Source organism: Papio anubis, chromosome 2, assembly GCF_008728515.1.
Source record: "Papio anubis isolate 15944 chromosome 2, Panubis1.0, whole genome shotgun sequence".
In the NCBI taxonomy this organism is placed as follows: Eukaryota; Metazoa; Chordata; class Mammalia; order Primates; family Cercopithecidae; genus Papio; species Papio anubis.
The window spans coordinates 163,762,380-163,775,053 of NC_044977.1; the positions used below are offsets into that span (position 1 = coordinate 163,762,380).

Genomic DNA, 12,674 nt, shown 5'->3' on the forward strand with positions numbered 1-12,674 from the left:
AGTACAAATATAAAACTTTTGCAGGACAAAAATACATCAGAAAATAAATAATAAAACAGGTAACAAACTGGAAGGAAACTTTTGCAACATATATCACAGATAAATGCCTAATATCCCTACAAAGAACTTCTAAACTGAGGGGGGAAAGCCCCAATATACTATGGAAAGTGGCTCTTACATATATGAAAAGACATTCAACTCCACACATAAAAGATGAATGCAAATTAAATGTATCCAACATTCCATTTCTCACCTATCACTTGGCAAAAATGAAGTTTCACAATGCACTCTGTCTGCAAGGCTGTCGGGAAATAGGCACTCTCATACACTGCAGTGTGGGAAGACAAAATGTTACAGCCCCCATGCAGGGGACTGGGTAATACTCTAATACAACTATGTAAGTATTTGCCCTTTGAACCTTTTTGTTGTTGTTGTTAGCAACAAAGTCTCACTCTGTCACCCAGATTGGGTGTAATGGCTCTATCATAGCTCACTGCAGCCTTGAACTCCTGGGCTCAAGGGATCCTCTCAAGTAGCTGGGATTACAGAGGCAAGTCACTGCACCGGGCTTAGTATTTGCCCTTTCAACCAGCAATCCCATTTCCAGGAATTTGCCCTGAAGATACACCTCTAAAACTATGAAAATAAATATCACTGCAGCATGTTTGTAATTGCAAAATATTGAAAACTACTTAAATGCGCAAGCATGAGAGATTGGTTGAATAAACTATGGCACACGCAAAGTAGTAAGCACCTGCAAAAACGAGTAAGGAAAATCTCTACAAACTGGTATGAGGTAATTTCCAAGAGATACTGATACATGAAAAAACTGAACTGCAAAAGAACATACATGCTACTTTTTAGGTAAAAAAAAAAAAGAAAAGAAACATAAATATCTCTGCATATCTTTATAAAAATGAGTAAAGCCCAGAAAACAATAAAATTGGTTTCCTACAAAGTATGGGGTGGAATGGGGAGGATGGAGTGACAATTTGCTGGTATATCTTTTTGTACAGTTTTACTTTTTGGAAAAGTAAGTAATTTTCTACATATTCAAAAAATTAAATCAATAAGGATATAAGGAAAAGGAGGCACAAAAGCTGAAAGAAAACTAATATGAGTGAACTATATTCCAAATTAATATCATAACCGCACTTAAGGAATAAGGAAGAAAGAACTAAGTAATTATGAGAATAGTATTTGGTTACATATTCATAGGAATGAGTACAGAAAGGAGGGAGAACTTCAAACAATTTTCAAACTTTTTTGGTGTATTTGTTTCTTATATGATTAACCAATTTTGAAACTGTTTTAGATCTATTATTTAGTTGAACAAAAGAGTAAATGTGTTGATACTGTTGGAAGCCAAGGTTCTCACTATGAAAGATGGGACATATAAATATGAGAAGCAAGCAAGAAAGAAACCTGCATGGATGGATTAGAATTAGAGAAACTGGTGTATCTCTAAATAAAAAACAATATGCAGATGTATGTGTCCACATGTTTTTCAATATGCATTTGTGTATATAAGTATAAATGTAGATGTATATGTATATATAAAGCTTATATATTTCCTACCTCTGTCCTCTAAAAGGGCCTAAAAGCCAAGACCCAGTAGCAATCAACACACTAGTGCCAAGATCTTGTTCGCTAATATTATTCCCCACTAAAAAACAATCAGAGCTTCTCAGAGAAATGGCTGCTTCCAAAGCTGGGGGAGAACATATAAAAGATAACCCTGCAACAACTTCTTTTGTCAGAAATTAAGGAAGCACTGAAATACGCGATGGAGGACTGTCATGCACTTCAACTAACCAAACCTGGGCAATTTGAGTACCAAAAGCTCTCTGACTTCTAAGGCTGTTTGGTCTTCCCAATCTTACCTTTTGAAATTCTGTCCCATAATTGTCCTTTCCTCTGTTTCCCCTACCTAACCAGAAACATCCATCACTACAGTTGTGTCCTGTCTCTAGCACTCCATGATACAGTATTCTGGCCAACTTTTTTTTTTTTTTAAACAAATCCACAAAGAAAATCCTATGTTCTGGATTCCAACTCTTGTACATTTATCAGAATGTACTATGCTCACAATAAGCAACTAGAGGGTAGACTGAGTATTTTTCACTACTGTTTGCCCAAGGCCAAGTACAGAGCCTATTCTTTATTAGCAATTTGGTAAAAATGTATTCAACTGAAATGTTTAATTTATTCCATTGCTCATGGTTTTCCTCTTTCCAGCAAACACTAAGAATAGTCCATTTTCTCTCTTTCATTCATCCATCAAATCTGACTGGGATCAGTTCTATGCTCACTTTCTAATTCAGCAGTCACCAACCTTTTTGGCACCGGGTACTCGCTTTGTGAAAGACAGTTTTTCCACGAATAGGGAGGGAGGTGGGGAGAGATGGTTTCGAAATCAAACTGTTACACCTCAGATCATCAGGCATTAGATTCTCATGAGGAATGAGCAACCTGGATCCCTCGCATACACAGTTCACAATAGGGTTGGCACACCTATGAGAATCTAATGCTGCTGCTGATCTGACAGGAGGCAGAGCTCACCTGCTCACCATTCACCTCTTGCTGTGTGGCCCGTTCCTAATAGGCCATGGACCGGTCTCAGTCCATGACCAGGGGGTTGGGGACCCCTGTTCGAAATGATGACTGCTCAATCACTCCAATCCTCAAAAATGTCTGCATCTTTAGTCCCTTCGGTACACAAGAGTCATACCAGTACCATTTATATGTAGCAATATTAGAAAGTATGTTTTATGTGGCATAACATCACAATTTCAGAAGTTGTCCATATCTCTTATTTTGAGTAAGATAAATAAATGTGGAAAGAAGTCAGTTTGTGCACATGTTAAAGGAAAAAATTTAAAAGACTGTTTGTTTGTTTTGAAAAAAAAAAGTATGCTATAGTCAAGTAAATTTGGGAAATACTGAATTAAACTAAGTTACACCAGGTTCTCAGGTCTTTTAATACATCAGCATATAATGGGATTCTCTTATGGGAAAGTAGTGCTTTCAGTGCTTTCAGATTTATGTGGCCATGGGATCTTTACATTCCAAGCATCTCCTGGAAAAAATATATCATAGAACACACTTTGGAAATGTTTACTACACTATGACTGGCAGAAAACATCTTAAGTATCTGTGAACATGAGAAGATGCTGCCATGGCCAAAAGAAAACACCTGATTAATACTACCAGGGTGACATGAAGCTTTCTACATAATATACAAAGTAACTACTGATTCAAATTGCAACTGGTTAAAGACCAAAAGCTTATGAGTTCTAAATTAACTATCTGTCTACTCCTGGGCCCCCACTAAAATTCTGGTGTGAGTTTCCACTTCCTCTTCCAATTCTTGAACTACAGATAACCAACTCCACTATGAGCACCCCACAATTACAACACACATACACAGAAAAAATGAGAGGTCTGAATTATGGCAATGCTTCTCAGAGTTTAATATTCATACGAATGACCTAGGAATTTTGATGAAACACAGATTCTGATTTAGTAGGTATGGGGTTAGGCCTGAGATTGTGCGTATCTAGGAAGATCTCAGGTAACACCAATACTGTTTATGTACAGACCATACTTTGGGTAGTAACTGTATAATGCATATCAGGACAAAATGTTGAGGCCTCTAACTCATATCCAGTGGCTATGTCTTTCAAACTACTTTCCAAAGATTTCATTCTTCCATCGGAAAACAATTAACTTTCATTCATTTATAAAAACAGAAACTGTACACAAAACTGAAGATACACTTAAATCCCTATTATCTGCTGATGATTACGTTTTACTAGAAATGGCAGTTTCCTGCAGAGAGCCATAACAGTACAATTATCTAAAATCATTTTTAATCTAAATCTTCGTTCTACCTCTATTTCCAAATGCCCATACCAACACAGAAACACACTGACTTTCATGGCAGCCAGGAACTGTCTCCAATTTTACTGACTTACAAGGCTGCAATTGTAGGCCCTGCCCCCAACCAAAAAAGACATGTATAAAGCCAGCATCTTTCTCAATGATTTACTAAAAGCAGCAGCTCATTTTAATAAAGCCATCCTAAAACATAAAATTGATTGAACCAACTGCTGTGTTGGGCATACACAACAGCTGATCAAAATCATTCAAGAATTTTATTCTTACAGATTTTCTTTCAGGCTTTGAGAATTTTTCTCCCATTCCACACTTTTATCTTGATATTGATATCACTGAAATAAAGAAAAAAAAAAGGATCTTTAAATCTATGAAATAGTTTTTAAATACAAAGTAGATCAATTCAAGAAAATATTTTAATAAACTGACTCACATATAACTTAATGTACATACAAAAGCTAATAACCACTTTTCTAGAACATAATTTGTGTAACAAAATTAAGGGTTTATACTGAGTAACCTCTTACGATGTCAAACACTTTGTGGCTTTTCCTAGGCACAGCACTGTCATTTAGCAAAGTATTACAAAATTACACAACACATATTACCTTCATTCCTTAACAAGGAAAACTTTGTAAAATTAGATAGTAATTCTCTTTATGCTTCTTGATATTAAACACTGAGATTTTATTTCACTAAAACATAAAGATACTTATTTCTTTGCATGTTACATGATGCCTTTATTTGACTTTTTATAATTAAGTAATTTTAGAGTATTTTTGTCACAACGAAGGACAAAGATAAGCCAACTGTTTAGATTCCTCTCCTTTATGTTGTGTCTTTGATCACTAACAATGCTGCGTGAACAGCCAACAGAAGGCTGACATTTCATAAAATATGCAGTGATAAAAACTAATACTGTAGCATCTGGGAGTGATATATAAAATGCAGAAATACACCTAATAACTGTGATCTTAAATTACAAGTTACTAAAAGCTAAATAAAAGGCATACCTAAGAACAAAAAAATAGCAAGATTACAAAAGGTTTTCTTATACCTCTCTTTCTAAAAACAAAGTTTTTAAAATAGTTTAAGTCCATTAGACTTTTCCTACTACTCTACAACTTAAAAGCCCGTTACTTTCTAAGAACAGGGTAACTGTACTATACACCTCTCAACAACTGAAGAACATGTTACAAAACCACCAATGAAAGACCCTGTTCAAAATGTAGAGGAAGTTTTTCTTCTCAGATACTTAAAAATGTTAAAACTGCTAACAAAGTAAAACAACACATAACTTTTATGACAAGATGCCAGAGAGAATGCCTAAAATAAAATTTAAAGTCCATAATAATCTAAACAAATATACTCTTAATACCAATATTAATACATTCTTTCACAATCTAAGCCTTAAAGGCCTTGATAAACCACAGGAAGCAAGTAAAATGTGCTCAAATATGTTTAAATAATTTTACCTTTACTACTAAACATTTGTTTTTTAATAGTAAGAAGCAGGGAAATCACACAATAAAGACAATCCTTTATTTTTACTTTTGAGAGCAAACATTTGAATTTATCTTCATAGCATTTGGTTTAATAGTCCACCTATATCCATCAAAATCACAGTCCAGCAGAAGTATCTTATTGCTTTTTTTTTTTAATATGTATGCTAAAGGGAAATGAAAAAACAAAGGCCATATTCAGCACTTCAAGAACTCTGAATTACACTTTGACTAAAGAAAATACACATTTAAGTATGTAGGAAGCAAGTGTCCTTGTGCTTATAATTAGCATCTGATTTCAGGGATTTTACTATTTAAGGCACACTCACTGCCTGTTATTCTTACCACGGTTTTTTATGTCACTTAATAGAGATAAATATTCTCTTCCCTTCTCATATTTACATCAACGATACTGAATTTTTTTAAAGCTGTTAAAATAGGCTAAACACCCATCTCAACATCACTCTTCATCTCCAACTGGACAAAGAATGGCATTACAAGACTGGGAACAGAGAAGGCATATTTACATTCATAATGTTCCTAACTGTAACATTTATGTAAATTATATTTTTATATTTGCAAATACAACAATTTTTAGTTTCACTGCATATTTTGCCATTCTTTCAATATTAACTTTCTATGGTTATTACAACCTCAAAAAATCATGCCTATGAAATATGACATTGTTCAAGCCACTAGAAAAAAACACCTGAAGCTAAAATAACATATCTAAGAACAACATATCTACCTTTAATCTAATCTTATTCTCCTACAAAAGATAGCTTTAGTACATTAACTAAAAATTCCTAATTGAGTTTAGAAAATCTTCCTTTTGGAATTATTTTCATTATCTTTTAACTATTTCACATGAGTTTACGTATCACATAAATGACATAAAATTCACTATAATTATTTTAATGTCAGGCACCTATTAATCATTCTTTCCATTATGTTGTCTACTGAATTTACCCAGATATACAGCATTACGTGTATTTAGAAGAATTAAGTTGGACCATTTGAAAACCTACACTTTCAAGAATAATTTACCCTATCAAAATTTATTTGTGAATTAAGAAAAATTATAAATACCAATGACAGCAGAGGGAAAAAACGAAGGCAATTTTCTAGGTTTTCTGATTGTCAAAAAAAAATGACAAACCACATTCCTCAACTGTAACTAAGTAGGTAATTATGAAATTAGCTGTAGAGCATCTTTCTCTCTCTTCCAGAATATAAAGTCCATGAAAGCTGAGTCTATACCTTTGTTGTTTAACTTTTTAATCAATGGTGCTTGAGTGTAGGCAACCAATTAAGATTTATGGGAAAAAAAAAAGTGGGCATTTGTAATGAACTGTACTTGGCTAAGAGAGATTCAAAGAAATATAACATGGTCCCTGCTTTCCTAACACTTAAAATCCAGTCAGCAACATAGGACCTAGACCCAAGTAAAACACAAAAGCAAGTAATAGTACAAAATACTGAACAGGAAGTGCTTTGTGAGTAGCAACAAAGCAAAACAGGAATTCAGATGATGGTGAAATCACAGTAGAACCACTGCAGAAAGACTTCACAGAGGGGGCAAGACAAGAGCTGAAAGTTGGAAAAAAGTACGTTAAGATTTAGTGGCCAAAAAAAAAAGTAGAAAGGACATCATAGAGTAAAATGCAGAAAAGACATAAAACACTGAGAAACGGAAAAGGATATGCCAATGTAAAAATATTCTCAGTATGTTGGGACCATCCTGACAAAAATGAAAGCATTTTTGTTACTGGCCAGTGGAGGAAAAAACTGGGACAAATATACGAGAGAACCTCAAATACCAGGCTGGAAAGTCTAAATTTCAATCTCCAGGCAAAGTGGGGCCAATGAAGGTTCCTAAGCAGGAGATTGTCTGGGTAATAGCAATGCTTTAGGAAGATTAATCTGACAGCAATGCACAGGACAGATTTGAGGATGGCAGGGATACAAATTCAGAGACTTCTAAAGTATTCCAGGAATAAGGCTGCAGAAGAGTCATCTAGGCTTTTGAGAATGCTATAGAACTGGCAGGAGCAAAAACTACTAAGACAATACATTGACTAATGAGATACAATGGGTAAGAGAGAACAAGACAAGAAATTCTTAGATCTAAGATAAAGAGCCTAAAGGATAACAGGAGGGAACAAAGAATGGCTGGATCTGACTGGAGCGAACAGGTCAGTGGCAAGACGATGCTTCCGGTTCCAGACATTCACTGTGAGGGGACAGAGAGATGGAAACATAAAAATGAGATCAAATGTAGAGCTATATATTTTAGAGTTCTCTGTGAATATGTAATAGTTTAAAATCTTGAAAAGAAGGGAAGAACAAAGGGCAGAGGCTGAAAATTATACTACACTAACAAAATCTATAAAATACACCTGAGGAAATTAACTAAAGTCAAATAAAATGGAATGACTAAGATAGTTCCAGTCCAGAAGGAATAACTCAAAAAAGGAGAATACAGGCCCATAAAGAGAGTGCTTGCAAAAACTTTACCCAACATTGTTAAACAAACAGGGTCTTAGAATGTACTGCAAGGAAGAATAACTTTTAAATATTCTGGGGTGTTTTTTTTGAGAGAGAGGCTATGTTAGGATATAAACGAGAGACAAAAACTAAGTATCTGAGGAAACTAAAAAACTTTTAAACATATATTTCTTATTGTTTTGTTTCACTAAAAGAAAAAGCTAGAACATTTTCCTTTTAGAAAGTCCTGATTCCATATTACATGCAAAGTAAATGTCCATACAAGATTAAAAGAAAAACACTTTCATGTGCTTTTTATGCTCTATATCAATTATATTCACTTTCGTATTTTTTCGCATCTGCATTAGCTCTTATTACTACTCTCTCAAGTTTAGACCAGTATCCATATAAACTATACACTATATTTTTATATTTCTTAAATGCTATAAAATATTACAATGAGAAAAAAATCTAACAAGTACTGTACCTATTTTTAAAAATACACACACTCAGCCAGGCACGGTGGCTCACGCCTGTAATCCCAGCACTTTGGGAGGCTGAGGAGGGTGTTCTCAGCCAGGAGTTTGAGACCAGCCTGGCCAACATGGCGAAACCCCTTCTCTACTAAAAATACAAAAAATTAGCCAGGCGTGGTGGCAGATGCCTGTAATCCCAGCTACTTGGGAGGCCAGGCAGGGGAACTGCCAGAACCCAGGAGGTGGAGGCTGCAGTGAAGCCAAGATCACGCCACCGCATTCCAGCCTGGGCAACAAGAGTGAAACTCCGTCTCGGGGGAAAAAAACTAACACACACATACACAATTTTTTGCATGGTACAGCCTACAATAGAATATAGAATTCACAGGGAAAAAAACAAATCAGGAAAAGCCCCACTCCCTCCCCCTACTTCACCATGGGCCTAAAACAGAAAATAACAACAGAAACTTCAAGAAAAGAGACCCAGCATGAAACAGAAATGTAAATGTAAACTAAGGCTTTAGAAAAACGTTTTCCAGAGTGTAACTTTATCTGAAGAACCCTGGGAATGGCTGAATTGTATCAAGATTTAGAATTCCAATGGAAAGGTTAAAGCTTTATAATGTATAATCTTTACCATCATACATGAAGAAGAGAGATGCTCATTCACCAGCACAAGGAATTGTTCTGATAACTTATATGAATGTACTCACTGTACGTGGGTGTCTAACTCTACCAAAAGATATTTAAGCTAACCAATAAGTCAGATATGTTCTTAAAAATGCTAAGTGGTTGTTTATGTGTGTTAGATTTTCTCTATGGCATATTAATGTACTTTTCCTGTATGATATGGTGAACTCAGTGATAATAAATATGTGGTGTGTCTGCCGCCTACATTTTCACTGACGGCACATGGAGTGTAAAACTGGCACTGTAAACTGAAAAGAAAGAAATTAACTTTAGAGGTATGTAGCATTGGTTTTATCTTATGTATTACTAAATCTAAATGCAGATGGCTTATTAAATTAAGGACACAAGTGTGTATAAATTAGCAAGTATCAAATATCGATTTAGCTTATTAAAATAAAATATAGAATAGAAAATCATAAATTGGTCTTTTTTTTTAGGCTGTCCAAAGAACAAGTTAATCCATTTGAATATAAATTATATTATGTGCTTTGGGGAAATTCCAGACTACAAATTTAGGTTGAAGAATAGACATAAATGGTAATTTAGCCACTAGATACATAAAAAATACATAATTGTTGTCTTTGATTAATGTAGTATAATCTAATAAACAAAAAATTTCAAAAAAGTAAAATGAAAACATTCAAATACTTTATTAAAAGGCAGCTGTGCTAGTAAAATTTTTTCTGTAACAGCTGTTTAAATAAATGTAATGCCCAGTTAATTCTTTAGTATAAAATAAAGTCTAAAAGGTAGAGGGAGGAAAAAAGGCTGTCTTAATTCCTCTTCTTCACATTTTTTGTATTTTTTTTTTTTTTTTTTAGTAGAGACGTTTCGCCCTGTTAGCCAGGATGATCTCAATCTCCTGACCTCATGATCTGCCCACCTCAGCCTCCCAAAGTGCTGGGGTTACAGGCGTGAGCCATGGTGCCCCGCCCCAAGATAATTTTAAAACTTATATAAAAGAATATTTGTATAACCTTGGAATGTAGCCGAATTTCTAAGGATGTTTTAAAGTAACAAATATGACTATGCAAAACTTTAAAATGTTTGTGCAATGGGAAAAAAATCACCATAAATAAATATGAAATATAGACAAACTGGAAAAATATTTTTCTCTAATATAACAGACCCAAAGTAGATATTCTTTTTTGTTGTTGTTGTTGTTGTTGTTTTTTGAGACAGAGTCTCACTCTGTTGTCCAGGCTGGAGGGCAGTGGTGCGACCTTGACTCACTGCAAGCTCCGCCTCCCCAGTTCATGCCATTCTCCTGCCTCAGCCTCCCGAGTAGCTGGAACTACAGGCACCCGCCACCACACCCAGCTCATTTTTTTTTTTTTTTTTTTTTTTTTTTTTTTTTTTTTTTGGTATTTCTAGTAGAGACAGGGTTTCACTGTGCCAGCCAGGATGGTCTCGATCTGGACCTGGTGATTCATCCGCCTCGGCCTCCCAAAGTGCTGGGATTACAGGTGTGAGCCACCACGCTCAGCCAAATATTCTTAATATAAAAAGACTTTCTACACACTAATACAAAGATAGATCATTACCTCAACAGAAAAAAAGGACAAGAAATGAACAAAAACAAGTTTTTAAGGGATATATAACAAGTTGCACAAAGAAATGCAAATAAAAATAAGTTAATTTCCTCCCAATTGATGAAGACAAAAAACACGGACAATATCCAGCAGTGGCAAGAGCATGGTCATTCATATGTTATCACGTACCACTGGCGAAAGGCAAACTGGAGCATCTCACTGAGTGGTAATTTAGAAATATGATTCAAAATGTTAAATGCACTTAATCTTTGACCCAACAATTTCACTTGTAAAACTTATACTGAAAAGACAAGTGCACAAAAATTTATATACAATGATCCCACTTACAACATTACTTATTGGAAACAATCTAAATGGTTACTATTAAGAAATTAATTAAGCAAATTATAGTACATCTACTCAATGAAGTTTATTAAGTAGTCATTTAAAAGGATGCCATAATGCCACAATTATTGACAAAGGAACACCTGCGATGTGAAGTACTTTTTACTTTCTTCTTTTTTTTTTTAATACTATTGACATGTTCTACAAAGACTCATGCATCTTATTTTTTAACAGCTATATTGAAACATGAATATGCCATACAATTCACCCACTTGAAGTGTACAATTCAATTGATTATAGTATATACAGAGTTGTGTAAGGGTAACCACAGTCAATTTTAGAACATTTTTATTACTCAATTCCAAAAATTACCCCATACCCATTAAACAGTCACTCATCTCCCGCCAATCCCCCTTGCCCTGGCAACCCCAAAACTGCTTTTTTTCTCCATAAATTGGTCTACTGTAGCCATTTCATATGAAAAGAATCATCTAGTATATGGTCTTTTGTGACTGGCTTCTGTGTCTGTAGTTTCACTGCCCATTTCTCAGATAAAGCTAAAATCTTTTTTTTTTTTTTTTTGAGATGGAGTCTCGCTCTGTCTCCCAGGCTGGAGTGCAGTGGCCTGATCTCCGCTCACTGCAAGCTCCGCCTCCCAGGTTCACGCCATTCTCCTGCCTCAGCCTCCCGAGTAGCGGGGACAACAGGCGCCCACCACCGCGCCCGGCTAATTTTTTTCTGAAGTTTTTAGTAGAGACAGGGTTTCACCGTGTTAGCCAGGATGGTCTCGATCTCCTGACCTCATGATCCGCCCGCCTCGGCCTCCCAGAAGTGCTGGGATTATAGGCGTCAGCCACTGCGCCCGGCCTAAAATTCTTATTTTCTGTGGAAGCAAATGGGATTGACTTAGGAAAAAACTGCCCTGTGACTAATTCAGACTGTCTCAGCAGTAATATCAAGTATAAATTTCATCATTTTCACTTTTGTAACTTTTGCAACAGTACAGATAACTAAAAGTACTGTTTTTCAATAACAACACAATAATACAACTCTATATTTTATACAACTGAATTTGAAGCCATTTTTCATATTATGGCTGGATTTTCACTACATATTCATACAATGAACATTTCATAGCAGTGAATAAGAGCTACATGTATCAACATGGATAAATCTTAAAAATAATATTGAGATGAAATTTTAAGTTATAAAAAGATACATATAATAAAAAATACAGACAATAATAAATACCGATAAGGATGTAAAAATGGGGATCCTCATACATTGTTAATGGGAGTGTGTAAGAGTATAGCCACTTCAGAAAACAGTTTGGCAGTTTCTTAAAAAGTTAAACATAAATTTATCATATGACATACCAACCCCACTCTTAGGTATCTACCCAAGGGAAATGAAAAGAAATATTCACACAAAGACTTGAGCACGAATGTTCTTAGTAGATTTATTCATAATAGCCAAAAGCTGCAAACAACATAAATGTCCATGAAATGGATTGACAGATGATCAATGTATTAACAAGACATACTAGCAATGTAGTAATATTCACCAATAAAAAGGAAGAAATTATGGATACATGCTACAAAACAAACTTCAAAAACATTATGTTCTGGACAAAGTCAGGCACCATAGACCAAGTATTATATTATTCCATTTATATCAACTATCCAGAAAAGGCAAAGCTATAAAGACTAAAAAATAAATAAATTGTTGCCTTGAATTGGGGGAAT

The 12,674-nt window shown here is 34.9% G+C and overlaps 1 protein-coding gene across 13 annotated transcripts in view; it reads right to left on the reverse strand.

Annotated features, from left to right (window-relative positions):
- TBC1D5 (TBC1 domain family member 5) overlaps positions 1-12,674 on the reverse strand; it is a 571,565-nt gene that overhangs the window by 464,606 nt on the left and 94,285 nt on the right. For 9 of the 13 annotated variants that reach the window (XM_021933864.2, XM_017954351.3, XM_017954374.3 and 6 more), the window contains one exon: positions 4,168-4,232. The exons of the other annotated variants lie outside the window; for them this stretch is intronic. The gene's annotated coding sequence lies outside the window, so the exon portion shown is untranslated. The remainder of the gene's footprint in view (positions 1-4,167; positions 4,233-12,674) is intronic. 13 annotated transcript variants of the gene reach the window in all.